Genomic DNA, 16,740 nt, shown 5'->3' on the forward strand with positions numbered 1-16,740 from the left:
ATGAATACATTTGAAAATGGAATGCATCAACAGAACGGTGTTGGCAGTATAAAAATATCTACAGCACCTTGTATTCCCAGGTGGTCTCCCATCCAAGTACTAACCAGGCCCAACACTGCTTAGCTTCCAAGATCAGATGAGATTGGGCGTATCCAGTGTGGTGTGGCTGTAGATGGGCTTTGTGGTTTCTGTTAGAACTTTTCTACTTCTAACTACTGGTTCATAAATGAATACGTTTGAAAATGGAATGCATCAACAGAACGTTGTTGGCAGTATAAAAATATCTACAGCACCTTGTGTTCCCAGGTGGTCTCCCATCCAAGTACTAACCAGGCCCAACACTGCTTAGCTTCCAAGATCAGATGAGATTGGGCGTATCCAGTATGGTGTGGCTGTAGACGAGTTTTATGGTTTCTGTTAGAACTTTTCTACTTCTAACTACTGGTTCATAAATAAATATGTTTGAAAATGGAATGCATCAACAGAACGGTGTTGGCAGTATAAAAATATCTACAGCACCTTGTATTCCCAGGTGGTCTCCCATCCAAGTACTAACCAGGCCCAACACTGCTTAGCTTCCAAGATCAGATGAGCTTGGGCGTATCCAATGTGGTGTGGCTGTAGATGAACTTTGTGGTTTCTGTTAGAACTTTTCTACTTCTAACTACTGGTTCATAAATGAATACGTTTTAAAATGGAATGCATCAACAGAACGGTGTTGGCAGTATAAAATTATCTACAGCACCTTGTATTCCCAGGTGGACTCCCATCCAAGTACTAACCAGGCCCAACACTGCTTAGCTTCCAAGATCAGATGAGATTGGGCGTATCCAGTGTGGTGTGGCTGTAGATGAGCTTTGTGGTTTCTGTTAGAACTTTTCCACTTCTAACTACTGGTTCATAAATGAATACGTTTGAAAATGGAATGCATCAACAGAAGGGTGTTGGCAGTATAAAAATATCTACAGCACCTTGTATTCCCAGGTGCTCTCCCATCCAAGTACTAACCAGGCCCAACACTGCTTAGCTTCCAAGATCAGATGAGATTGGGCGTATCCAGTGTGGTGTGGCTGTAGATGAGCTTTGTGGTTTCTGTTAGAACTTTTCTACTTCTAACTACTGGTTCATAAATGAATACGTTTGACAATGGAATGCATCAACAGAACGGTATTGGCAGTATAAAAATATCTACAGCACCTTGTATTCCCAGGTGGTCTCCCATCCAAGTACTAACCAGGCCCAACACTGCTTAGCTTCCAAGATCAGATGAGATTGGGCGTATCCAGTGTGGTGTGGCTGTAGATGAGCTTTATGGTTTCTGTTAGAACTTTTCTACTTCTAACTACTGGTTCATAAATGAATACATTTGAAAATGGAATGCATCAACAGAACGGTGTTGGCAGTATAAAAATATCTACAGCACCTTGTATTCCCAGGTGGTCTCCCATCCAAGTACTAACCAGGCCCAACACTGCTTAGCTTCCAAGATCAGATGAGATTGGGCGTATCCAGTGTGGTGTGGCTGTAGATGAGCTTTGTGGTTTCTGTTAGAACTTTTCTACTTCTAACTACTGGTTCATAAATGAATACGTTTGAAAATGGAATGCATCAACAGAACGTTGTTGGCAGTATAAAAATATCTACAGCACCTTGTGTTCCCAGGTGGTCTCCCATCCAAGTACTAACCAGGCCCAACACTGCTTAGCTTCCAAGATCAGATGAGATTGGGCGTATCCAGTACGGTGTGGCTGTAGACGAGTTTTATGGTTTCTGTTAGAACTTTTCTACTTCTAACTACTGGTTCATAAATAAATATGTTTGAAAATGGAATGCATCAACAGAACGGTGTTGGCAGTATAAAAATATCTACAGCACCTTGTATTCCCAGGTGGTCTCCCATCCAAGTACTAACCAGGCCCAACACTGCTTAGCTTCCAAGATCAGATGAGCTTGGGCGTATCCAATGTGGTGTGGCTGTAGATGAACTTTGTGGTTTCTGTTAGAACTTTTCTACTTCTAACTACTGGTTCATAAATGAATACGTTTTAAAATGGAATGCATCAACAGAACGGTGTTGGCAGTATAAAATTATCTACAGCACCTTGTATTCCCAGGTGGACTCCCATCCAAGTACTAACCAGGCCCAACACTGCTTAGCTTCCAAGATCAGATGAGATTGGGCGTATCCAGTGTGGTGTGGCTGTAGATGAGCTTTGTGGTTTCTGTTAGAACTTTTCCACTTCTAACTACTGGTTCATAAATGAATACGTTTGAAAATGGAATGCATCAACAGAAGGGTGTTGGCAGTATAAAAATATCTACAGCACCTTGTATTCCCAGGTGCTCTCCCATCCAAGTACTAACCAGGCCCAACACTGCTTAGCTTCCAAGATCAGATGAGATTGGGCGTATCCAGTGTGGTGTGGCTGTAGATGAGCTTTGTGGTTTCTGTTAGAACTTTTCTACTTCTAACTACTGGTTCATAAATGAATACGTTTGACAATGGAATGCATCAACAGAACGGTATTGGCAGTATAAAAATATCTACAGCACCTTGTATTCCAAGGTGGTCTCCCATCCAAGTACTAACCAAGCCCAACACTGCTTAGCTTCGAAGATCAGATGAGATTGGGCGTATCCAGTGTGGTGTGGCTGTAGATGAGCTTTGTGGTTTCTGTTAGAACTTTTCTACTTCTAACTACTGGTTCATAAATGAATATGTTTTAAAATGGAATGCATCAACAGAACGGTGTTGGCAGTATAAAATTATCTACAGCACCTTGTATTCCCAGGTGGACTCCCATCCAAGTACTAACCAGGCCCAACACTGCTTAGTTTCCAAGATCAGATGAGATTGGGCGTATCCAGTGTGGTGTGGCTGTAGATGAGCTTTATGGTTTCTGTTAGAACTTTTCTACTTCTAACTACTGGTTCATAAATGAATACGTTTGAAAATGGAATGCATCAACAGAACGGTGTTGGCAGTATAAAAATATCTACAGCACCTTGTATTCCCAGGTGGTCTCCCATCCAAGTATTAACCAGGCCCAACACTGCTTAGCTTCCAAGATCAGATGAGATTGGGCGTATCCAGTGTGGTGTGGCTGTAGATGAACTTTGTGGTTTCTGTTAGAACTTTTCTACTTCTAACTACTGGTTCATAAATGAATACATTTTAAAATGGAATGCATCAACAGAACGGTGTTGGCAGTATAAAATAATCTACAGCACCTTGTATTCCCAGGTGGTCTCCCATCCAAGTACTAACCAGGCCCACCACTGCTTAGCTTCCAAGATCAGATGAGATTGGGCGTATCCAGTGTGGTGTGGCTGTAGATGAGCTTTATGGTTTCTGTTAGAACTTTTCTACTTCTAACTACTGGTTCATAAATGAATACATTTGAAAATGGAATGCATCAACAGAACGGTGTTGACAGTATAAAAATATCTACAGCACCTTGTATTCCCAGGTGGTCTCCCATCCAAGTACTAACCAGGCCCAACACTGCTTAGCTTCCAAGATCAGATGAGATTGGGCGTATCCAGTGTGGTGTGGCTGTAGATGAGCTTTGTGGTTTCTGTTAGAACTTTTCTACTTCTAACTACTGGTTCATAAATGAATACGTTTGAAAATGGAATGCATCAACAGAACGGTGTTGGCAGTATAAAAATATCTACAGCACCTTGTGTTCCCAGGTGGTCTCCTATCCAAGTACTAACCAGGCCCAACACTGCTTAGCTTCCAAGATCAGATGAGATTGGGCGTATCCAGTATGGTGTGGCTGTAGACGAGTTTTATGGTTTCTGTTAGAACTTTTCTACTTCTAACTACTGGTTCATAAATAAATACGTTTGAAAATGGAATGCATCAACAGAACGGTGTTGGCAGTATAAAAATATCTACAGCACCTTGTATTCCCAGGTGGTCTCCCATCCAAGTACTAACCAGGCCCAACACTGCTTAGCTTCCTAGATCAGATGAGCTTGGGCATATCCAATGTGGTGTGGCTGTAGATGAACTTTGTGGTTTCTGTTAGAACTTTTCTACTTCTAACTACTGGTTCATAAATGAATACGTTTTAAAATGGAATGCATCAACAGAACGGTGTTGGCAGTATAAAATTATCTACAGCACCTTGTATTCCCAGGTGGACTCCCATCCAAGTACTAACCAGGCCCAACACTGCTTAGCTTCCAAGATCAGATGAGATTGGGCGTATCCAGTGTGGTGTGGCTGTAGATGAGCTTTGTAGTTTCTGTTAGAACTTTTCTACTTCTAACTACTGGTTCATAAATGAATACGTTTGAAAATGGAATGCATCAACAGAAGGGTGTTGGCAGTATAAAAATATCTACAGCACTTTGTATTCCCAGGTGGTCTCCCATCCAAGTACTAACCAGGCCCAACACTGCTTAGCTTCCAAGATCAGATGAGATTGGGCGTATCCAGTGTGGTGTGGCTGTAGATGAGCTTTGTGGTTTCTGTTAGAACTTTTCTACTACTAACTACTGGTTCATAAATGAATACGTTTGAAAATGGAATGCATCAACAGAACGGTGTTGGCAGTATAAAAATATCTACAGCACCTTGTATTCTCAGGTGGTCTCCCATCCAAGTACTAACCAGGCCCAACACTGCTTAGCTTCCAAGATCAGATGAGATTGGGCGTATCCAATGTGGTGTGGCTGTAGATGAAATTTGTGGTTTCTGTTAGAACTTTTCTACTTCTAACTACTGGTTCATAAATAAATACATTTTAAAATGGAATGCATCAACAGAACGGTGTTGGCAGTATAAAATTATCTACAGCACCTTGTATTCCCAGGTGGACCCCCATCCAAGTACTAACCAGGCCCAACACTGCTTAGCTTCCAAGATCAGATGAGATTGGGCGTATCCAATGTGGTGTGGCTGTAGATGAGCTTAATGGTTTCTGTTAGAACTTTTCTACTTCTAACTACTGGTTCATAAATGAATACGTTTGAAAATGGAATGCATCAACAGAACGGTGTTGGCAGTATAAAAATATCGACAGCACCTTGTATTCCCAGGTGGTCTCCCATCCAAGTACTAACCAGGCCCAACACTGCTTAGCTTCCAAGATCAGATGAGATTGGGCGTATCCAATGTGGTGTGGCTGTAGATGAACTTTGTGGTTTCTGTTAGAACTTTTCTACTTCTAACTACTGGTTCATAAATGAATACGTTTTAAAATGGAATGCATCAACAGAGCGGTGTTGGCAGTATAAAATTATCTACAGCACCTTGTATTCCCAGGTGGACTCCCATCCAAGTACTAACCAGGCCCAACACTGCTTAGCTTCCAAGATCAGATGAGATTGGGCGTATCCAGTGTGGTGTGGCTGTAGATGAGCTTTATGGTTTCTGTTAGAACTTTTCTACTTCTAACTACTGGTTCATAAATGGATACGTTTGAAAATGGAATGCATCAACAGAACGGTGTTGGCAGTATAAAAATATCTACAGCACCTTGTATTCCCAGGTGGTCTCCCATCCAAGTATTAACCAGGCCCAACACTGCTTAGCTTCCAAGATCAGATGAGATTGGGCGTATCCAGTGTGGTGTGGCTGTAGATGAGCTTTGTGGTTTCTGTTAGAACTTTTCTACTTCTAACTACTGGTTCATAAATGAACACGTTTGAAAATGGAATGCATCAACAGAACGGTGTTGGCAGTATAAAAATATCTACAGCACCTTGTATTCCCAGGTGGTTTCCCATCCAAGTACTAACCAGGCCCAACACTGCTTAGCTTCCAAGATCAGATGAGATTGGGTGTATCCAGTGTGGTGTGGCTGTAGATGAGCTTTGTGGTTTCTGTTAGAACTTTTCTACTTCTAACTACTGGTTCATAAATGAATACGTTTGAAAATGGAATGCATCAACAGAACGGTGTTGGCAGTATAAAAATATCTACAGCACCTTGTATTCCCAAGGGGTCTCCCATCCAAGTACTAACCAGGCCCAACACTGCTTAGCTTCCAAGATCAGATGAGATTGGGCGTATCCAGTGTGGTGTGGCTGTAGATGAGCTTTGTGGTTTCTGTTAGAACTTTTCTACTTCTAACTACTGGTTCATAAATGAATACGTTTTAAAATGGAATGCATCAACAGAACGGTGTTGGCAGTATAAAAATATCTACAGCACCTTGTATTCCCAGGTGGTCTCCCATCCAAGTACTAACCAGGCCCAACACTGCTTAGCTTCCAAGATCAGATGAGATTGGGCGTATCCAGTGTGGTGTTGCTGTAGATGAACTTTCTGGTTTCTGTTAGAACTTTTCTACTTCTAACTACTGGTTCATAAATGAATACGTTTGAAAATGGAATGCATCAACAGAACGGTGTTGGCAGTATAAAAATATCTACAGCACCTTGTATTCCCAGGTGGTCTCCCATCCAAGTACTAACCAGGCCCAACACTGCTTAGCTTCCAAGATCAGATGAGGTTGGGCATATCCAGTGTGGTGTGGCTGTAGAAGAGCTTTATGGTTTCTGTTAGTACTTTTCTACTTCTAACTACTGGTTCATAAATTAATACGTTTGAAAATGGAATGCATCAACAGAACGGTGTTGGTAGTATAAAAATATCTACTGCACCTTGTATTCCCAAGTGGTCTCCCATCCAAGTACTAACCAGGTCCAACACTGCTTAGCTTCCAAGATCAGATGAGATCGGGCGTATCCAGTGTGGTGTGACTGTAGATAAGCTTTGTGGTTTCTGTTAGAACTTTTCTACTTGTAAGTACTGGTTCATAAATGAATACGTTTGAAAATTTAATGCATCAACAGAACGGTGTTGGCAGTATAAAAATATCTACAGCACCTTGTATTCCCAGGTGGTCTCCCATCCAAGTACTAACCAGGCCCAACACTGCTTAGCTTCCAAGATCAGATGAGATTGGGCGTATCCAGTGTGGTGTGGCTGTAGATGAGCTTTGTGGTTTCTGTTAGAACTTTTCTACTTCTAACTACTGGTTCATAAATGAATACGTTTGACAATGGAATGCATCAACAGAACGGTATTGGCAGTATAAAAATATCTACAGCACCTTGTATTCCAAGGTGGTCTCCCATCCAAGTACTAACCAGGCCCAACACTGCTTAGCTTCGAAGATCAGATGAGATTGGGCGTATCCAGTGTGGTGTGGCTGTAGATGAGCTTTGTGGTTTCTGTTAGAACTTTTCTACTTCTAACTACTGGTTCATAAATGAACACGTTTGAAAATGGAATGCATCAACAGAACGGTGTTGGCAGTATAAAAATATCTACAGCACCTTGTATTCCCAGGTGGTTTCCCATCCAAGTACTAACCAGGCCCAACACTGCTTAGCTTCCAAGATCAGATGAGATTGGGTGTATCCAGTGTGGTGAGGCTGTAGATGAGCTTTGTGGTTTCTGTTAGAACTTTTCTACTTCTAACTACTGGTTCATAAATGAATACGTTTGAAAATGGAATGCATCAACAGAACGGTGTTGGCAGTATAAAAATATCTACAGCACCTTGTATTCCAAGGTGGTCTCCCATCCAAGTACTAACCAGGCCCAACACTGCTTAGCTTCCAAGATCAGATGAGATTGGGCGTATCCAGTGTGGTGTGGCTGTAGATGAGCTTTGTGGTTTCTGTTAGAACTTTTCTACTTCTAACTACTGGTTCATAAATGAATACATTTGAAAATGGAATGCATCAACAGAACGGTGTTGGCAGTATAAAAATATCTACAGCACCTTGTATTTCCAAGGGGTCTCCCATCCAAGTACTAACCAGGCCCAACACTGCTTAGCTTCCAAGATCAGATGAGATTGGGCGTATCCAGTGTGGTGTGGCTGTAGATGAGCTTTGTGGTTTCTGTTAGAACTTTTCTACTTCTAACTACTGGTTCATAAATGAATACGTTTTAAAATGGAATGCATCAACAGAACGGTGTTGGCAGTATAAAAATATCTACAGCACCTTGTATTCCCAGGTGGTCTCCCATCCAAGTACTAACCAGGCCCAACACTGCTTAGCTTCCAAGATCAGATGAGATTGGGCGTATCCAGTGTGGTGTTGCTGTAGATGAACTTTCTGGTTTCTGTTAGAACTTTTCTACTTCTAACTACTGGTTCATAAATGAATACGTTTGAAAATGGAATGCATCAACAGAACGGTGTTGGCAGTATAAAAATATCTACAGCACCTTGTATTCCCAGGTGGTCTCCCATCCAAGTACTAACCAGGCCCAACACTGCTTAGCTTCCAAGATCAGATGAGGTTGGGCATATCCAGTGTGGTGTGGCTGTAGAAGAGCTTTATGGTTTCTGTTAGTACTTTTCTACTTCTAACTACTGGTTCATAAATTAATACGTTTGAAAATGGAATGCATCAACAGAACGGTGTTGGTAGTATAAAAATATCTACTGCACCTTGTATTCCCAAGTGGTCTCCCATCCAAGTACTAACCAGGTCCAACACTGCTTAGCTTCCAAGATCAGATGAGATTGGGCGTATCCAGTGTGGTGTGGCTGTAAATTAACTTTCTGGTTTCTGTTAGAACTTTTCTACTTCTAACTACTGGTTCATAAATGAATACGTTTTAAAATGGAATGCATCAACAGAACGGTGTTGGCAGTATAAAATAATCTACAGCACCTTGTATTCCCAGGTGGTCTCCCATCCAAGTACTAACCAGGCCCAACACTGCTTAGCTTCCAAGATCAGATGAGATTGGGCGTATCCAGTGTGGTGTGGCTGTAGATGAGCTTTATGGTTTCTGTTAGAACTTTTCTACTTCTAACTACTGGTTCATAAATGAATACGTTTGAAAATGGAATGCATCAACAGAACGGTGTTGGCAGTATAAAAATATCTACAGCACCTTGTATTCCCAGGTGGTCTCCCATCCAAGTATTAACCAGGCCCAACACTGCTTAGCTTCCAAGATCAGATGAGATTGGGCGTATCCAGTGTGGTGTGGCTGTAGATGAACTTTGTGGTTTCTGTTAGAACTTTTCTACTTCTAACTACTGGTTCATAAATGAATACATTTTAAAATGGAATGCATCAACAGAACGGTGTTGGCAGTATAAAATAATCTACAGCACCTTGTATTCCCAGGTGGTCTCCCATCCAAGTACTAACCAGGCCCAACACTGCTTAGCTTCCAAGATCAGATGAGATTGGGCGTATCCAGTGTGGTGTGGCTGTAGATGAGCTTTATGGTTTCTGTTAGAACTTTTCTACTTCTAACTACTGGTTCATAAATGAATACATTTGAAAATGGAATGCATCAACAGAACGGTGTTGGCAGTATAAAAATATCTACAGCACCTTGTATTCCCAGGTGGTCTCCCATCCAAGTACTAACCAGGCCCAACACTGCTTAGCTTCCAAGATCAGATGAGATTGGGCGTATCCAGTGTGGTGTGGCTGTAGATGAGCTTTGTGGTTTCTGTTAGAACTTTTCTACTTCTAACTACTGGTTCATAAATGAATACGTTTGAAAATGGAATGCATCAACAGAACGGTGTTGGCAGTATAAAAATATCTACAGCACCTTGTGTTCCCAGGTGGTCTCCCATCCAAGTACTAACCAGGCCCAACACTGCTTAGCTTCCAAGATCAGATGAGATTGGGCGTATCCAGTATGGTGTGGCTGTAGACGAGTTTTATGGTTTCTGTTAGAACTTTTCTACTTCTAACTACTGGTTCATAAATAAAAACGTTTGAAAATGGAATGCATCAACAGAACGGTGTTGGCAGTATAAAAATATCTACAGCACCTTGTATTCCCAGGTGGTCTCCCATCCAAGTACTAACCAGGCCCAACACTGCTTAGCTTCCAAGATCAGATGAGCTTGGGCGTATCCAATGTGGTGTGGCTGTAGATGAACTTTGCGGTTTCTGTTAGAACTTTTCTACTTCTAACTACAGGTTCATAAATGAATACGTTTTAAAATGGAATGCATCAACAGAACGGTGTTGGCAGTATAAAATTATCTACAGCACCTTGTATTCCCAGGTGGACTCCCATCCAAGTACTAACCAGGCCCAACACTGCTTAGCTTCCAAGATCAGATGAGATTGGGCGTATCCAGTGTGGTGTGGCTGTAGATGAGCTTTGTAGTTTCTGTTAGAACTTTTCTACTTCTAACTACTGGTTCATAAATGAATACGTTTGAAAATGGAATGCATCAACAGAAGGGTGTTGGCAGTATAAAAATATCTACAGCACCTTGTATTCCCAGGTGGTCTCCCATCCAAGTACTAACCAGGCCCAACACTGCTTAGCTTCCAAGATCAGATGAGATTGGGCGTATCCAGTGTGGTGTGGCTGTAGATGAGCTTTGTGGTTTCTGTTAGAACTTTTCTACTTCTAACTACTGGTTCATAAATGAATACGTTTGAAAATGGAATGCATCAACAGAACGGTGTTGGCAGTATAAAAATATCTACAGCACCTTGTATTCTCAGGTGGTCTCCCATCCAAGTACTAACCAGGCCCAACACTGCTTAGCTTCCAAGATCAGATGAGATTGGGTGTATCCAATGTGGTGTGGCTGTAGATGAAATTTGTGGTTTCTGTTAGAACTTTTCTACTTCTAACTACTGGTTCATAAATAAATACATTTTAAAATGGAATGCATCAACAGAACGGTGTTGGCAGTATAAAATTATCTACAGCACCTTGTATTCCCAGGTGGACCCCCATCCAAGTACTAACCAGGCCCAACACTGCTTAGCTTCCAAGATCAGATGAGATTGGGCGTATCCAATGTGGTGTGGCTGTAGATGAGCTTAATGGTTTCTGTTAGAACTTTTCTACTTCTAACTACTGGTTCATAAATGAATACGTTTGAAAATGGAATGCATCAACAGAACGGTGTTGGCAGTATAAAAATATCGACAGCACCTTGTATTCCCAGGTGGTCTCCCATCCAAGTACTAACCAGGCCCAACACTGCTTAGCTTCCAAGATCAGATGAGATTGGGCGTATCCAATGAGGTGTGGCTGTAGATGAACTTTGTGGTTTCTGTTAGAACTTTTCTACTTCTAACTACTGGTTCAAAAAAGAATACGTTTTAAAATGGAATGCATCAACAGAACGGTGTTGGCAGTATAAAATAATCTACAGCACCTTGTATTCCCAGGTGGTCTCCCATCCAAGTACTAACCAGGCCCAACACTGCTTAGCTTCCAAGATCAGATGAGATTGGGCGTATCCAGTGTGGTGTGGCTGTAGATGAGCTTTATGGTTTCTGTTAGAACTTTTCTACTTCTAACTACTGGTTCATAAATGAATACGTTTGAAAATGGAATGCATCAACAGAACGGTGTTGGCAGTATAAAAATATCTACAGCACCTTGTATTCCCAGGTGGTCTCCCATCCAAGTATTAACCAGGCCCAACACTGCTTAGCTTCCAAGATCAGATGAGATTGGGCGTATCCAGTGTGGTGTGGCTGTAGATGAACTTTGTGGTTTCTGTTAGAACTTTTCTACTTCTAACTACTGGTTCATAAATGAATACATTTTAAAATGGAATGCATCAACAGAACGGTGTTGGCAGTATAAAATAATCTACAGCACCTTGTATTCCCAGGTGGTCTCCCATCCAAGTACTAACCAGGCCCAACACTGCTTAGCTTCCAAGATCAGATGAGATTGGGCGTATCCAGTGTGGTGTGGCTGTAGATGAGCTTTATGGTTTCTGTTAGAACTTTTCTACTTCTAACTACTGGTTCATAAATGAATACATTTGAAAATGGAATGCATCAACAGAACGGTGTTGGCAGTATAAAAATATCTACAGCACCTTGTATTCCCAGGTGGTCTCCCATCCAAGTACTAACCAGGCCCAACACTGCTTAGCTTCCAAGATCAGATGAGATTGGGCGTATCCAGTGTGGTGTGGCTGTAGATGAGCTTTGTGGTTTCTGTTAGAACTTTTCTACTTCTAACTACTGGTTCATAAATGAATACGTTTGAAAATGGAATGCATCAACAGAACGGTGTTGGCAGTATAAAAATATCTACAGCACCTTGTGTTCCCAGGTGGTCTCCCATCCAAGTACTAACCAGGCCCAACACTGCTTAGCTTCCAAGATCAGATGAGATTGGGCGTATCCAGTATAGTGTGGCTGTAGACGAGTTTTATGGTTTCTGTTAGAACTTTTCTACTTCTAACTACTGGTTCATAAATAAATACGTTTGAAAATGGAATGCATCAACAGAACGGTGTTGGCAGTATAAAAATATCTACAGCACCTTGTATTCCCAGGTGGTCTCCCATCCAAGTACTAACCAGGCCCAACACTGCTTAGCTTCCAAGATCAGATGAGCTTGGGCGTATCCAATGTGGTGTGGCTGTAGATGAACTTTGCGGTTTCTGTTAGAACTTTTCTACTTCTAACTACAGGTTCATAAATGAATACGTTTTAAAATGGAATGCATCAACAGAACGGTGTTGGCAGTATAAAATTATCTACAGCACCTTGTATTCCCAGGTGGACTCCCATCCAAGTACTAACCAGGCCCAACACTGCTTAGCTTCCAAGATCAGATGAGATTGGGCGTATCCAGTGTGGTGTGGCTGTAGATGAGCTTTGTAGTTTCTGTTAGAACTTTTCTACTTCTAACTACTGGTTCATAAATGAATACGTTTGAAAATGGAATGCATCAACAGAAGGGTGTTGGCAGTATAAAAATATCTACAGCACCTTGTATTCCCAGGTGGTCTCCCATCCAAGTACTAACCAGGCCCAACACTGCTTAGCTTCCAAGATCAGATGAGATTGGGCGTATCCAGTGTGGTGTGGCTGTAGATGAGCTTTGTGGTTTCTGTTAGAACTTTTCTACTACTAACTACTGGTTCATAAATGAATACGTTTGAAAATGGAATGCATCAACAGAACGGTGTTGGCAGTATAAAAATATCTACAGCACCTTGTATTCTCAGGTGGTCTCCCATCCAAGTACTAACCAGGCCCAACACTGCTTAGCTTCCAAGATCAGATGAGATTGGGCGTATCCAATGTGGTGTGGCTGTAGATGAAATTTGTGGTTTCTGTTAGAACTTTTCTACTTCTAACTACTGGTTCATAAATAAATACATTTTAAAATGGAATGCATCAACAGAACGGTGTTGGCAGTATAAAATTATCTACAGCACCTTGTATTCCCAGGTGGACCCCCATCCAAGTACTAACCAGGCCCAACACTGCTTAGCTTCCAAGATCAGATGAGATTGGGCGTATCCAATGTGGTGTGGCTGTAGATGAGCTTAATGGTTTCTGTTAGAACTTTTCTACTTCTAACTACTGGTTCATAAATGAATACGTTTGAAAATGGAATGCATCAACAGAACGGTGTTGGCAGTATAAAAATATCGACAGCACCTTGTATTCCCAGGTGGTCTCCCATCCAAGTACTAACCAGGCCCAACACTGCTTAGCTTCCAAGATCAGATGAGATTGGGCGTATCCAATGTGGTGTGGCTGTAGATGAACTTTGTGGTTTCTGTTAGAACTTTTCTACTTCTAACTACTGGTTCAAAAAAGAATACGTTTTAAAATGGAATGCATCAACAGAACGGTGTTGGCAGTATAAAATTATCTACAGCACCTTGCATTCCCAGGTGGACTCCCATCCAAGTACTAACCAGGCCCAACACTGCTTAGCTTCCAAGATCAGATGAGATTGGGCGTATCCAGTGTGGTGTAGCTGTAGATGAGCTTTATGGTTTCTGTTAGAACTTTTCTACTTCTAACTACTGGTTCATAAATGAATACGTTTGAAAATGGAATGCATCAACAGAACGGTGTATCAGTATAAAAATATCTACAGCACCTTGTATTCCCAGGTGGTCTCCCATCCAAGTATTAACCAGGCCCAACACTGCTTAGCTTCCAAGATCAGATGAGATTGGGCGTATCCAGTGTGGTGTGGCTGTAGATGAGCTTTGTGGTTTCTGTTAGAACTTTTCTACTTCTAACTATTGGTTCATAAATGAATACGTTTGAAAATGGAATGCATCAACAGAACGGTGTTGGCAGTATAAAAATATCTACAGCACCTTGTATTCCCAGGTGGTCTCCCATCCAAGTACTAACCAGGCCCAACACTGCTTAGCTTCCAAGATCAGGTGAGATTGGGCGTATCCAGTGTGGTGTGGCTGTAGATGAGCTTTGTGGTTTCTGTTAGAACTTTTCTACTTCTAACTACTGGTTCATAAATGAATACGTTTTAAAATGGAATGCATCAACAGAACGGTGTTGGCAGTATAAAAATATCTACAGCACCTTGTATTCCCAGGTGGTCTCCCATCCAAGTACTAACCAGGCCCAACACTGCTTAGCTTCCAAGATCAGATGAGATTGGGCGTATCCAGTGTGGTGTGGCTGTAGATGAACTTTGTGGTTTCTGTTAGAACTTTTCTACTTCTAACTACTGGTTCATAAATGAATACATTTTAAAATGGAATGCATCAACAGAACGGTGTTGGCAGTATAAAATAATCTACAGCACCTTGTATTCCCAGGTGGTCTCCCATCCAAGTACTAACCAGGCCCAACACTGCTTAGCTTCCAAGATCAGATGAGATTGGGCGTATCCAGTATGGTGTGGCTGTAGATGAGCTTTATGGTTTCTGTTAGAACTTTTCTACTTCTAACTACTGGTTCATAAATGAATACGTTTGAAAATGGAATGCATCAACAGAACGGTGTTGGCAGTATAAAAATATCTACAGCACCTTGTATTCCCAGGTGGTCTCCCATCCAAGTACTAACCAGGCCCAACACTGCTTAGCTTCCAAGATCAGATGAGATTGGGCGTATCCAGTGTGGTGTGGCTGTAGATGAGCTTTGTGGTTTCTGTTAGAACTTTTCTACTTCTAACTACTGGTTCATAAATGAATACGTTTGACAATGGAATGCATCAACAGAACGGTATTGGCAGTATAAAAATATCTACAGCACCTTGTATTCCCAGGTGGTCTCCCATCCAAGTACTAACCAGGCCCAACACTGCTTAGCTTCGAAGATCAGATGAGATTGGGCGTATCCAGTGTGGTGTGGCTGTAGATGAGCTTTGTGGTTTCTGTTAGAACTTTTCTACTTCTAACTACTGGTTCATAAATGAACACGTTTGAAAATGGAATGCATCAACAGAACGGTGTTGGCAGTATAAAAATATCTACAGCACCTTGTATTCCCAGGTGGTTTCCCATCCAAGTACTAACCAGGCCCAACACTGCTTAGCTTCCAAGATCAGATGAGATTGGGTGTATCCAATGTGGTGTGGCTGTAGATGAGCTTTGTGGTTTCTGTTAGAACTTTTCTACTTCTAACTACTGGTTCATAAATGAATACGTTTGAAAATGGAATGCATCAACAGAACGGTGTTGGCAGTATAAAACTATCTACAGCACCTTGTATTCCCAGGTGGTCTCCCATCCAAGTACTAACCAGGCCCAACACTGCTTAGCTTCCAAGATCAGATGAGATTGGGCGTATCCAGTGTGGTGTGGCTGTAGATGAACTTTGTGGTTTCTGTTAGAACTTTTCTACTTCTAACTACTGGTTCATAAATGAATACGTTTTAAAATGGAATGCATCAACAGAACGGTGTTGGCAGTATAAAATTATCTACAGCACCTTGTATTCCCAGGTGGACTCCCATCCAAGTACTAACCAGGCCAAACACTGCTTAGCTTCCAAGATCAGATGAGATTGGGCGTATCCAGTGTGGTGTGGCTGTAGATGAGCTTTATGGTTTCTGTTAGAACTTTTCTACTTCTAACTACTGGTTCATAAATGAATACGTTTGAAAATGGAATGCATCAACAGAACGGTGTTGGCAGTATAAAAATATCTACAGCACCTTGTATTCCCAGGTGGTCTCCCATCCAAGTATTAACCAGGCCCAACACTGCTTAGCTTCCAAGATCAGATGAGATTGGGCGTATCCAGTGTGGTGTGACTGTAGATGAGCTTTGTGGTTTCTGTTAGAACTTTTCTACTTGTAAGTACTGGTTCATAAATGAATACGTTTGAAAATTTAATGCATCAACAGAACGGTGTTGGCAGTATAAAAATATCTACAGCACCTTGTATTCCCAGGTGGTCTCCCATCCAAGTACTAACCAGTCCCAACACTGCTTAGCTTCCAAGATCAGATGAGATTGGGCGTATCCAGTGTGGTGTGGCTGTAAATTAACTTTCTGGTTTCTGTTAGAACTTTTCTACTTCTAACTACTGGTTCATAAATGAATACGTTTTAAAATGGAATGCATCAACAGAACGGTGTTGGCAGTATAAAATAATCTACAGCACCTTGTATTCCCAGGTGGTCTCCCATCCAAGTACTAACCAGGCCCAACACTGCTTAGCTTCCAAGATCAGATGAGATTGGGCGTATCCAGTGTGGTGTGGCTGTAGATGAGCTTTATGGTTTCTGTTAGAACTTTTCTACTTCTAACTACTGGTTCATAAATGAATACGTTTGAAAATGGAATGCATCAACAGAACGGTGTTGGCAGTATAAAAATATCTACAGCACCTTGTATTCCCAGGTGGTCTCCCATCCAAGTACTAACCAGGCCCAACACTGCTTAGCTTCCAAGATCAGATGAGATTGGGCGTATCCAGTGTGGTGTGGCTGTAGATGAGCTTTGTGGTTTCTGTTAGAACTTTTCTACTTCTAACTACTGGTTCATAAATGAATACGTTTGAAAA

General features: G+C 41.6%; 71 non-coding genes and 3 pseudogenes across 71 annotated transcripts; all 74 read right to left on the reverse strand.

The window, feature by feature from the left end:
- Positions 1-55: 55 nt before the first annotated feature.
- On the reverse strand, positions 56-174 carry LOC134900208 (5S ribosomal RNA). The gene has a single exon (XR_010173724.1). It is a non-coding gene; the product is annotated as a 5S ribosomal RNA (ribosomal RNA).
- A 107-nt stretch (positions 175-281) lies between these two features.
- LOC135064565 (5S ribosomal RNA) lies at positions 282-400 on the reverse strand. Its single transcript, XR_010250871.1, has one exon. It is a non-coding gene; the product is annotated as a 5S ribosomal RNA (ribosomal RNA).
- A 107-nt stretch (positions 401-507) lies between these two features.
- On the reverse strand, positions 508-626 carry LOC135068715 (5S ribosomal RNA). Its single transcript, XR_010254908.1, has one exon. It is a non-coding gene; the product is annotated as a 5S ribosomal RNA (ribosomal RNA).
- Positions 627-733: 107 nt separating this feature from the next.
- On the reverse strand, positions 734-852 carry LOC135060286 (5S ribosomal RNA). The gene has a single exon (XR_010246676.1). It is a non-coding gene; the product is annotated as a 5S ribosomal RNA (ribosomal RNA).
- Positions 853-959: 107 nt separating this feature from the next.
- On the reverse strand, positions 960-1,078 carry LOC135068264 (5S ribosomal RNA). Its single transcript, XR_010254468.1, has one exon. It is a non-coding gene; the product is annotated as a 5S ribosomal RNA (ribosomal RNA).
- Positions 1,079-1,185: 107 nt separating this feature from the next.
- LOC134900209 (5S ribosomal RNA) lies at positions 1,186-1,304 on the reverse strand. The gene has a single exon (XR_010173726.1). It is a non-coding gene; the product is annotated as a 5S ribosomal RNA (ribosomal RNA).
- Positions 1,305-1,411: 107 nt separating this feature from the next.
- Positions 1,412-1,530, reverse strand: LOC134900210 (5S ribosomal RNA). Its single transcript, XR_010173727.1, has one exon. It is a non-coding gene; the product is annotated as a 5S ribosomal RNA (ribosomal RNA).
- Positions 1,531-1,637: 107 nt separating this feature from the next.
- On the reverse strand, positions 1,638-1,756 carry LOC135065494 (5S ribosomal RNA). The gene has a single exon (XR_010251774.1). It is a non-coding gene; the product is annotated as a 5S ribosomal RNA (ribosomal RNA).
- A 107-nt stretch (positions 1,757-1,863) lies between these two features.
- Positions 1,864-1,982, reverse strand: LOC135068716 (5S ribosomal RNA). Its single transcript, XR_010254909.1, has one exon. It is a non-coding gene; the product is annotated as a 5S ribosomal RNA (ribosomal RNA).
- A 107-nt stretch (positions 1,983-2,089) lies between these two features.
- Positions 2,090-2,208, reverse strand: LOC135060287 (5S ribosomal RNA). Its single transcript, XR_010246677.1, has one exon. It is a non-coding gene; the product is annotated as a 5S ribosomal RNA (ribosomal RNA).
- A 107-nt stretch (positions 2,209-2,315) lies between these two features.
- LOC135068265 (5S ribosomal RNA) lies at positions 2,316-2,434 on the reverse strand. Its single transcript, XR_010254469.1, has one exon. It is a non-coding gene; the product is annotated as a 5S ribosomal RNA (ribosomal RNA).
- Positions 2,435-2,541: 107 nt separating this feature from the next.
- LOC134888139 (5S ribosomal RNA) lies at positions 2,542-2,660 on the reverse strand (annotated as a pseudogene).
- A 107-nt stretch (positions 2,661-2,767) lies between these two features.
- Positions 2,768-2,886, reverse strand: LOC135069888 (5S ribosomal RNA). Its single transcript, XR_010256068.1, has one exon. It is a non-coding gene; the product is annotated as a 5S ribosomal RNA (ribosomal RNA).
- Positions 2,887-2,993: 107 nt separating this feature from the next.
- On the reverse strand, positions 2,994-3,112 carry LOC135063603 (5S ribosomal RNA). Its single transcript, XR_010249929.1, has one exon. It is a non-coding gene; the product is annotated as a 5S ribosomal RNA (ribosomal RNA).
- A 107-nt stretch (positions 3,113-3,219) lies between these two features.
- LOC135058536 (5S ribosomal RNA) lies at positions 3,220-3,338 on the reverse strand. Its single transcript, XR_010244962.1, has one exon. It is a non-coding gene; the product is annotated as a 5S ribosomal RNA (ribosomal RNA).
- A 107-nt stretch (positions 3,339-3,445) lies between these two features.
- LOC134900212 (5S ribosomal RNA) lies at positions 3,446-3,564 on the reverse strand. The gene has a single exon (XR_010173729.1). It is a non-coding gene; the product is annotated as a 5S ribosomal RNA (ribosomal RNA).
- Positions 3,565-3,671: 107 nt separating this feature from the next.
- On the reverse strand, positions 3,672-3,790 carry LOC134885736 (5S ribosomal RNA). The gene has a single exon (XR_010169844.1). It is a non-coding gene; the product is annotated as a 5S ribosomal RNA (ribosomal RNA).
- Positions 3,791-3,897: 107 nt separating this feature from the next.
- Positions 3,898-4,016, reverse strand: LOC134891581 (5S ribosomal RNA; annotated as a pseudogene).
- Positions 4,017-4,123: 107 nt separating this feature from the next.
- On the reverse strand, positions 4,124-4,242 carry LOC135060288 (5S ribosomal RNA). The gene has a single exon (XR_010246678.1). It is a non-coding gene; the product is annotated as a 5S ribosomal RNA (ribosomal RNA).
- Positions 4,243-4,349: 107 nt separating this feature from the next.
- Positions 4,350-4,468, reverse strand: LOC135065063 (5S ribosomal RNA). Its single transcript, XR_010251355.1, has one exon. It is a non-coding gene; the product is annotated as a 5S ribosomal RNA (ribosomal RNA).
- A 107-nt stretch (positions 4,469-4,575) lies between these two features.
- On the reverse strand, positions 4,576-4,694 carry LOC135060536 (5S ribosomal RNA). The gene has a single exon (XR_010246930.1). It is a non-coding gene; the product is annotated as a 5S ribosomal RNA (ribosomal RNA).
- Positions 4,695-4,801: 107 nt separating this feature from the next.
- LOC135065276 (5S ribosomal RNA) lies at positions 4,802-4,920 on the reverse strand. Its single transcript, XR_010251560.1, has one exon. It is a non-coding gene; the product is annotated as a 5S ribosomal RNA (ribosomal RNA).
- Positions 4,921-5,027: 107 nt separating this feature from the next.
- Positions 5,028-5,146, reverse strand: LOC135066123 (5S ribosomal RNA). The gene has a single exon (XR_010252380.1). It is a non-coding gene; the product is annotated as a 5S ribosomal RNA (ribosomal RNA).
- Positions 5,147-5,253: 107 nt separating this feature from the next.
- Positions 5,254-5,372, reverse strand: LOC135060289 (5S ribosomal RNA). The gene has a single exon (XR_010246679.1). It is a non-coding gene; the product is annotated as a 5S ribosomal RNA (ribosomal RNA).
- Positions 5,373-5,479: 107 nt separating this feature from the next.
- On the reverse strand, positions 5,480-5,598 carry LOC135063605 (5S ribosomal RNA). The gene has a single exon (XR_010249931.1). It is a non-coding gene; the product is annotated as a 5S ribosomal RNA (ribosomal RNA).
- A 107-nt stretch (positions 5,599-5,705) lies between these two features.
- LOC134900756 (5S ribosomal RNA) lies at positions 5,706-5,824 on the reverse strand. The gene has a single exon (XR_010174260.1). It is a non-coding gene; the product is annotated as a 5S ribosomal RNA (ribosomal RNA).
- Positions 5,825-5,931: 107 nt separating this feature from the next.
- On the reverse strand, positions 5,932-6,050 carry LOC134901499 (5S ribosomal RNA). Its single transcript, XR_010174989.1, has one exon. It is a non-coding gene; the product is annotated as a 5S ribosomal RNA (ribosomal RNA).
- A 107-nt stretch (positions 6,051-6,157) lies between these two features.
- On the reverse strand, positions 6,158-6,276 carry LOC135060079 (5S ribosomal RNA). The gene has a single exon (XR_010246469.1). It is a non-coding gene; the product is annotated as a 5S ribosomal RNA (ribosomal RNA).
- Positions 6,277-6,383: 107 nt separating this feature from the next.
- LOC134885516 (5S ribosomal RNA) lies at positions 6,384-6,502 on the reverse strand. The gene has a single exon (XR_010169628.1). It is a non-coding gene; the product is annotated as a 5S ribosomal RNA (ribosomal RNA).
- A 107-nt stretch (positions 6,503-6,609) lies between these two features.
- On the reverse strand, positions 6,610-6,728 carry LOC134887486 (5S ribosomal RNA; annotated as a pseudogene).
- A 107-nt stretch (positions 6,729-6,835) lies between these two features.
- On the reverse strand, positions 6,836-6,954 carry LOC134900213 (5S ribosomal RNA). Its single transcript, XR_010173730.1, has one exon. It is a non-coding gene; the product is annotated as a 5S ribosomal RNA (ribosomal RNA).
- Positions 6,955-7,061: 107 nt separating this feature from the next.
- LOC134885564 (5S ribosomal RNA) lies at positions 7,062-7,180 on the reverse strand. Its single transcript, XR_010169676.1, has one exon. It is a non-coding gene; the product is annotated as a 5S ribosomal RNA (ribosomal RNA).
- Positions 7,181-7,287: 107 nt separating this feature from the next.
- LOC135061772 (5S ribosomal RNA) lies at positions 7,288-7,406 on the reverse strand. Its single transcript, XR_010248143.1, has one exon. It is a non-coding gene; the product is annotated as a 5S ribosomal RNA (ribosomal RNA).
- Positions 7,407-7,513: 107 nt separating this feature from the next.
- On the reverse strand, positions 7,514-7,632 carry LOC135061336 (5S ribosomal RNA). Its single transcript, XR_010247720.1, has one exon. It is a non-coding gene; the product is annotated as a 5S ribosomal RNA (ribosomal RNA).
- Positions 7,633-7,739: 107 nt separating this feature from the next.
- LOC135066338 (5S ribosomal RNA) lies at positions 7,740-7,858 on the reverse strand. Its single transcript, XR_010252588.1, has one exon. It is a non-coding gene; the product is annotated as a 5S ribosomal RNA (ribosomal RNA).
- Positions 7,859-7,965: 107 nt separating this feature from the next.
- LOC135060080 (5S ribosomal RNA) lies at positions 7,966-8,084 on the reverse strand. Its single transcript, XR_010246470.1, has one exon. It is a non-coding gene; the product is annotated as a 5S ribosomal RNA (ribosomal RNA).
- Positions 8,085-8,191: 107 nt separating this feature from the next.
- Positions 8,192-8,310, reverse strand: LOC134885517 (5S ribosomal RNA). Its single transcript, XR_010169629.1, has one exon. It is a non-coding gene; the product is annotated as a 5S ribosomal RNA (ribosomal RNA).
- A 107-nt stretch (positions 8,311-8,417) lies between these two features.
- LOC134886514 (5S ribosomal RNA) lies at positions 8,418-8,536 on the reverse strand. The gene has a single exon (XR_010170594.1). It is a non-coding gene; the product is annotated as a 5S ribosomal RNA (ribosomal RNA).
- Positions 8,537-8,643: 107 nt separating this feature from the next.
- LOC134901715 (5S ribosomal RNA) lies at positions 8,644-8,762 on the reverse strand. Its single transcript, XR_010175199.1, has one exon. It is a non-coding gene; the product is annotated as a 5S ribosomal RNA (ribosomal RNA).
- A 107-nt stretch (positions 8,763-8,869) lies between these two features.
- Positions 8,870-8,988, reverse strand: LOC135063606 (5S ribosomal RNA). The gene has a single exon (XR_010249932.1). It is a non-coding gene; the product is annotated as a 5S ribosomal RNA (ribosomal RNA).
- Positions 8,989-9,095: 107 nt separating this feature from the next.
- LOC134901727 (5S ribosomal RNA) lies at positions 9,096-9,214 on the reverse strand. Its single transcript, XR_010175210.1, has one exon. It is a non-coding gene; the product is annotated as a 5S ribosomal RNA (ribosomal RNA).
- Positions 9,215-9,321: 107 nt separating this feature from the next.
- LOC134900214 (5S ribosomal RNA) lies at positions 9,322-9,440 on the reverse strand. The gene has a single exon (XR_010173732.1). It is a non-coding gene; the product is annotated as a 5S ribosomal RNA (ribosomal RNA).
- Positions 9,441-9,547: 107 nt separating this feature from the next.
- Positions 9,548-9,666, reverse strand: LOC135064566 (5S ribosomal RNA). Its single transcript, XR_010250872.1, has one exon. It is a non-coding gene; the product is annotated as a 5S ribosomal RNA (ribosomal RNA).
- A 107-nt stretch (positions 9,667-9,773) lies between these two features.
- LOC135068717 (5S ribosomal RNA) lies at positions 9,774-9,892 on the reverse strand. Its single transcript, XR_010254910.1, has one exon. It is a non-coding gene; the product is annotated as a 5S ribosomal RNA (ribosomal RNA).
- Positions 9,893-9,999: 107 nt separating this feature from the next.
- Positions 10,000-10,118, reverse strand: LOC135060290 (5S ribosomal RNA). The gene has a single exon (XR_010246680.1). It is a non-coding gene; the product is annotated as a 5S ribosomal RNA (ribosomal RNA).
- Positions 10,119-10,225: 107 nt separating this feature from the next.
- On the reverse strand, positions 10,226-10,344 carry LOC134900215 (5S ribosomal RNA). Its single transcript, XR_010173733.1, has one exon. It is a non-coding gene; the product is annotated as a 5S ribosomal RNA (ribosomal RNA).
- Positions 10,345-10,451: 107 nt separating this feature from the next.
- On the reverse strand, positions 10,452-10,570 carry LOC134901201 (5S ribosomal RNA). The gene has a single exon (XR_010174692.1). It is a non-coding gene; the product is annotated as a 5S ribosomal RNA (ribosomal RNA).
- A 107-nt stretch (positions 10,571-10,677) lies between these two features.
- On the reverse strand, positions 10,678-10,796 carry LOC135065278 (5S ribosomal RNA). The gene has a single exon (XR_010251561.1). It is a non-coding gene; the product is annotated as a 5S ribosomal RNA (ribosomal RNA).
- A 107-nt stretch (positions 10,797-10,903) lies between these two features.
- Positions 10,904-11,022, reverse strand: LOC135068135 (5S ribosomal RNA). The gene has a single exon (XR_010254342.1). It is a non-coding gene; the product is annotated as a 5S ribosomal RNA (ribosomal RNA).
- Positions 11,023-11,129: 107 nt separating this feature from the next.
- LOC134901739 (5S ribosomal RNA) lies at positions 11,130-11,248 on the reverse strand. Its single transcript, XR_010175221.1, has one exon. It is a non-coding gene; the product is annotated as a 5S ribosomal RNA (ribosomal RNA).
- A 107-nt stretch (positions 11,249-11,355) lies between these two features.
- LOC135063607 (5S ribosomal RNA) lies at positions 11,356-11,474 on the reverse strand. The gene has a single exon (XR_010249933.1). It is a non-coding gene; the product is annotated as a 5S ribosomal RNA (ribosomal RNA).
- Positions 11,475-11,581: 107 nt separating this feature from the next.
- On the reverse strand, positions 11,582-11,700 carry LOC134901751 (5S ribosomal RNA). Its single transcript, XR_010175233.1, has one exon. It is a non-coding gene; the product is annotated as a 5S ribosomal RNA (ribosomal RNA).
- A 107-nt stretch (positions 11,701-11,807) lies between these two features.
- On the reverse strand, positions 11,808-11,926 carry LOC134900216 (5S ribosomal RNA). The gene has a single exon (XR_010173734.1). It is a non-coding gene; the product is annotated as a 5S ribosomal RNA (ribosomal RNA).
- Positions 11,927-12,033: 107 nt separating this feature from the next.
- On the reverse strand, positions 12,034-12,152 carry LOC135070166 (5S ribosomal RNA). Its single transcript, XR_010256338.1, has one exon. It is a non-coding gene; the product is annotated as a 5S ribosomal RNA (ribosomal RNA).
- Positions 12,153-12,259: 107 nt separating this feature from the next.
- LOC135068718 (5S ribosomal RNA) lies at positions 12,260-12,378 on the reverse strand. The gene has a single exon (XR_010254911.1). It is a non-coding gene; the product is annotated as a 5S ribosomal RNA (ribosomal RNA).
- A 107-nt stretch (positions 12,379-12,485) lies between these two features.
- On the reverse strand, positions 12,486-12,604 carry LOC135060291 (5S ribosomal RNA). The gene has a single exon (XR_010246681.1). It is a non-coding gene; the product is annotated as a 5S ribosomal RNA (ribosomal RNA).
- Positions 12,605-12,711: 107 nt separating this feature from the next.
- Positions 12,712-12,830, reverse strand: LOC134900217 (5S ribosomal RNA). Its single transcript, XR_010173735.1, has one exon. It is a non-coding gene; the product is annotated as a 5S ribosomal RNA (ribosomal RNA).
- Positions 12,831-12,937: 107 nt separating this feature from the next.
- Positions 12,938-13,056, reverse strand: LOC135060537 (5S ribosomal RNA). The gene has a single exon (XR_010246931.1). It is a non-coding gene; the product is annotated as a 5S ribosomal RNA (ribosomal RNA).
- Positions 13,057-13,163: 107 nt separating this feature from the next.
- LOC135065279 (5S ribosomal RNA) lies at positions 13,164-13,282 on the reverse strand. Its single transcript, XR_010251562.1, has one exon. It is a non-coding gene; the product is annotated as a 5S ribosomal RNA (ribosomal RNA).
- A 107-nt stretch (positions 13,283-13,389) lies between these two features.
- LOC135066125 (5S ribosomal RNA) lies at positions 13,390-13,508 on the reverse strand. Its single transcript, XR_010252381.1, has one exon. It is a non-coding gene; the product is annotated as a 5S ribosomal RNA (ribosomal RNA).
- Positions 13,509-13,615: 107 nt separating this feature from the next.
- Positions 13,616-13,734, reverse strand: LOC135067709 (5S ribosomal RNA). The gene has a single exon (XR_010253920.1). It is a non-coding gene; the product is annotated as a 5S ribosomal RNA (ribosomal RNA).
- Positions 13,735-13,840: 106 nt separating this feature from the next.
- LOC135063608 (5S ribosomal RNA) lies at positions 13,841-13,959 on the reverse strand. The gene has a single exon (XR_010249934.1). It is a non-coding gene; the product is annotated as a 5S ribosomal RNA (ribosomal RNA).
- A 107-nt stretch (positions 13,960-14,066) lies between these two features.
- Positions 14,067-14,185, reverse strand: LOC135063309 (5S ribosomal RNA). The gene has a single exon (XR_010249644.1). It is a non-coding gene; the product is annotated as a 5S ribosomal RNA (ribosomal RNA).
- A 107-nt stretch (positions 14,186-14,292) lies between these two features.
- LOC134900218 (5S ribosomal RNA) lies at positions 14,293-14,411 on the reverse strand. The gene has a single exon (XR_010173736.1). It is a non-coding gene; the product is annotated as a 5S ribosomal RNA (ribosomal RNA).
- A 107-nt stretch (positions 14,412-14,518) lies between these two features.
- Positions 14,519-14,637, reverse strand: LOC134901730 (5S ribosomal RNA). The gene has a single exon (XR_010175213.1). It is a non-coding gene; the product is annotated as a 5S ribosomal RNA (ribosomal RNA).
- Positions 14,638-14,744: 107 nt separating this feature from the next.
- On the reverse strand, positions 14,745-14,863 carry LOC134900219 (5S ribosomal RNA). The gene has a single exon (XR_010173738.1). It is a non-coding gene; the product is annotated as a 5S ribosomal RNA (ribosomal RNA).
- Positions 14,864-14,970: 107 nt separating this feature from the next.
- On the reverse strand, positions 14,971-15,089 carry LOC135066918 (5S ribosomal RNA). Its single transcript, XR_010253153.1, has one exon. It is a non-coding gene; the product is annotated as a 5S ribosomal RNA (ribosomal RNA).
- A 107-nt stretch (positions 15,090-15,196) lies between these two features.
- LOC135058631 (5S ribosomal RNA) lies at positions 15,197-15,315 on the reverse strand. Its single transcript, XR_010245057.1, has one exon. It is a non-coding gene; the product is annotated as a 5S ribosomal RNA (ribosomal RNA).
- Positions 15,316-15,422: 107 nt separating this feature from the next.
- LOC134900220 (5S ribosomal RNA) lies at positions 15,423-15,541 on the reverse strand. The gene has a single exon (XR_010173739.1). It is a non-coding gene; the product is annotated as a 5S ribosomal RNA (ribosomal RNA).
- A 107-nt stretch (positions 15,542-15,648) lies between these two features.
- LOC134884792 (5S ribosomal RNA) lies at positions 15,649-15,767 on the reverse strand. The gene has a single exon (XR_010168927.1). It is a non-coding gene; the product is annotated as a 5S ribosomal RNA (ribosomal RNA).
- Positions 15,768-15,874: 107 nt separating this feature from the next.
- Positions 15,875-15,993, reverse strand: LOC135066276 (5S ribosomal RNA). The gene has a single exon (XR_010252528.1). It is a non-coding gene; the product is annotated as a 5S ribosomal RNA (ribosomal RNA).
- Positions 15,994-16,100: 107 nt separating this feature from the next.
- Positions 16,101-16,219, reverse strand: LOC134884258 (5S ribosomal RNA). Its single transcript, XR_010168410.1, has one exon. It is a non-coding gene; the product is annotated as a 5S ribosomal RNA (ribosomal RNA).
- A 107-nt stretch (positions 16,220-16,326) lies between these two features.
- Positions 16,327-16,445, reverse strand: LOC134901763 (5S ribosomal RNA). Its single transcript, XR_010175244.1, has one exon. It is a non-coding gene; the product is annotated as a 5S ribosomal RNA (ribosomal RNA).
- Positions 16,446-16,552: 107 nt separating this feature from the next.
- On the reverse strand, positions 16,553-16,671 carry LOC134900221 (5S ribosomal RNA). Its single transcript, XR_010173740.1, has one exon. It is a non-coding gene; the product is annotated as a 5S ribosomal RNA (ribosomal RNA).
- Positions 16,672-16,740: the final 69 nt, after the last annotated feature.

Source organism: Pseudophryne corroboree, chromosome 3, assembly GCF_028390025.1.
Source record: "Pseudophryne corroboree isolate aPseCor3 chromosome 3, aPseCor3.hap2, whole genome shotgun sequence".
Taxonomy (NCBI): Eukaryota; Metazoa; Chordata; class Amphibia; order Anura; family Myobatrachidae; genus Pseudophryne; species Pseudophryne corroboree.